Below are 3,433 nucleotides of genomic sequence, written 5' to 3'. Positions count from 1 at the left end.
AATAATATTTTGCATATTCTTACGTTTCAAAGTTTTATTAAAAGTGACTAATTTTTATGTAGGATCAGTTAAAGTAACTGGGAACGAATTTTCAGAATGTAAGTGAAGTGAAATAAGTCTATCAGTTATGTGACAGCATAATTGTTATTAGAGGAACCATTAACTAATATTTTTTCATTTAATTTATGAATTGACTATCTTCAGTTTCTGATTCAGCATCATGCTAAAAAGTGTGCGGTAATTGGGATAGAAATATTGCTTCAGAATTCAGTTCACCCCCTGTTTGCAACTACCCTAAAGTGTTATTTTTTAAAAAAAATATAATCTATTTCATGGAATATCTTATATAAACTATCATGACCAATTAGTACTTTCAATTTGGGATAATTTATAATTATACTATTCTCAATTTCGTCAGAAAATAAAATTTTATAAAAACAAAAATGGCTGCACATTATGATACACGAAAAGGAAATATATAAGATTTAGAAACTTTCTTAAAAATGAATAAGGACTAATAGTTCAAAATTAAATTCCAAGTAAAGTGTTCAATCTTCTATTCAATTAAATTTCCCCTGACATTCAGTGTCGCAGTGGCCTGGCAGTAAGGTCTCATCTTCGGGGCTGGAAGGTTCCAAGTTCAGGATCTGCTTCCAACAATGAACTGTCGTGTAACCGTTCTGATGCACACTAAATCCATCGGAGTCAATTGTTCTCCCTTTGGGGTGGTGCGGAAGCTTTGTGAGGTAGCCCCAGTTCAGGTGGCATCCTCGTCATCCGACCGCGGCTCAAGATTTCGAAGTCCCAAAATATTCCTAATGTTGCTTTAAAACGCGACGTTAGTATAACTGAACGGCATTTATGCTGTCTGAAAAAAAATACTCAGTGTTAAGATCATGTAATATAAGTTTTTTTTTTAATTCTTGAAAACTATAAACTATCATTAAGCACTAAAACAAATCTTGATTAGTCACATTAGTGCTCTTCAAATCTGTCACATTCTGTTGAAAACCATCAATCTCCATCCTTCCCTCAGATGAACGAATAACTATAATTCATTCTGGTAACTTTAATGTAATCAATAAAAATAGGCATATTTTTATCGAGACGATACGAAATGTTACTTTTTCTAGGACTTCCGTTATTTGTAGAAAACAGTCAGAATCATATTCTCAAGATTCCTTTTTCAGCATCAAGTTTTTTTTTTTTTCATTCTTGAGATCGGTTTTCTTTTATATTTGATATCAATCAATATCAAATCATTATTAATAACCAGCTTTCACTTATATGGAATATTATGTATGTAGATGACTTGATATATTCTTTGAAAATATCTTTTGTTAATTTGACATAAAATAATAAACATTTTTAGCGGGATATAGACAGATTTAATATCATTCCCTTTCATGAAGTAAATTATTCAAAATCCATGAAAAATATTTTACTTGAAACGGGGAACTTAATTTCATTACACTAAAAGCCTGTTCCTAATTACGGCATGTTGAAAGTTGTCAAGAATAATTAAGAGCAAGAACAATTAATTTTATGTTCTTCAGGAGAAAGTCTAAAAATGAAGATTAAATCTTACTCATAACCATTATATCGGATATAACCAAGAAATATATATCTTGTATGATCTTGTTTTAATTGATGAAAAGAATGAATTATTTAGAGGTGAAATAAACAAACTTTAGAAAATAACTGAGAGAACAAAGAGAAAGCGTTTTTCGCCTTCCTATGAAGTGCTCTAAAAAAGATAAAAGTTCCAGTTTACGGTGTTTTCACTGGTTCGTTTTTTAGTCACTGTTCCCAATTACCCTCATTAATTTAAAATTTTTCTTTTCATACAGGCTCATTTTTATATTATATGAAATGTGATTGTTTATATGTGACGCTCTATCAAATGTGACTGTTTATATATGACGCTTTGTCAAATGTGATTAATTTTCTTGGTTACGTTTTTACACTGGTATCCGAATATAGTCGCTTTGTGGTGGAATTGAATTGTACACCAAAAATATATGAATAACATATAAAAAACATTGAACTAAGAAATAAAAAAGACCTATTTTCTATAAATCATAAAAGCATATTTCAAGAATATATTTCTAAATTTTTTTTAATTAACAGTTTATGTAAATAATAGCATATTGTTGTTTTTCTGATACTACTGATTTTCTGATAATACTGATATTTTTCTATTACAATATTTATTTAATAAGTGCATTAATATTAGATGAAATTCAAAAAGAAGATTTTTTTACAAGTTTAGTTTTATGCATATTTTTTTTTTTCTTCTTTCTCTTTTTTTTTTTTTTAAGTTGTCTTTTCTAAAATTGACCGCAAGAGTTATGTTCAATGTTATGAAATTTTCAGTGTTGAAAATAAGTCAAAAAGAAAAGCCATTTCATATATTTATTGGGATTTAAATACAACAGCACAAATACTTTTTAAACATTTAATATAATACATTTTTAGGTAGTTAGGTATTTCTAATACATTTATTCATTACACGAAAATAGAACATCAAGTACTTAGAGACATTTCTAAGCATTGGTGATAAGCAAGAAGAAAATAACAATTACTTAAAATATTGGTTATTAAAAGAACACTGGATGTCCTGGTACAGTTTCAATTCAACACTGACTAAGAAATGTATACTAATTTTTAAAGCTAAAACCTAATGCTTTTAAACATATTTACTTAAAAAAATTCTCATATGCTGAAAAATAGATACAAATCATTAGAATATTAGCCCTAATTTTTACAAAAATAAAATTGATATCTGTTTGGGAATTTTATATGCCCACAATGGTTTTCAAGTTAAAAAGCAAATAAAAGTTTTATAAATACGCAAAGAATGGAACCTTTAAAAATCTATCGCAAATATAGGGACAATTATTTACACATTTAAATTTTATTCGCGATAGTTTTTAATTACTAAATTTACAGATATATATGAATAAAATGAAACAATAAGAATATCTTTCTATATAAACAGTCAAACTGTATCAATCTTAAATAACTCTGAGTGCTTTCATTTACATATATATATATATAACTAGTTGTACGTATCATTAGATGCTGGATGGTAAAATAATTTACACATTTTATTGCAAAATTGGTCTGTATTTATAGTTCGAAAAAATAACAGTTTAAGAATTAGAACATTTTACTATTTAAAGTGAAACAATCTTTAATATAAATGTGGCAGATAATTTTGTATTCATAAAACTCTTTTGCTAGCTTATATTCGGTCACTTTGACAGAAGTTTACAAATTATTAAATAGATAAAAAAAGGAACCATTATTCTTATTATACAAATTTTAAACGGTATTTATAATCGCAATATAAAATTCATTTTTCTTATGATTTTAATTGAAACAAAACACAAATATAAACTAATGACATTAGGTGCACAATCAAATAGAA

The sequence above is a fragment of the Argiope bruennichi genome, chromosome 3 (assembly GCF_947563725.1).
Source record: "Argiope bruennichi chromosome 3, qqArgBrue1.1, whole genome shotgun sequence".
Taxonomy (NCBI): Eukaryota; Metazoa; Arthropoda; class Arachnida; order Araneae; family Araneidae; genus Argiope; species Argiope bruennichi.
Note: the sequence above shows the minus strand (reverse complement) of the source record.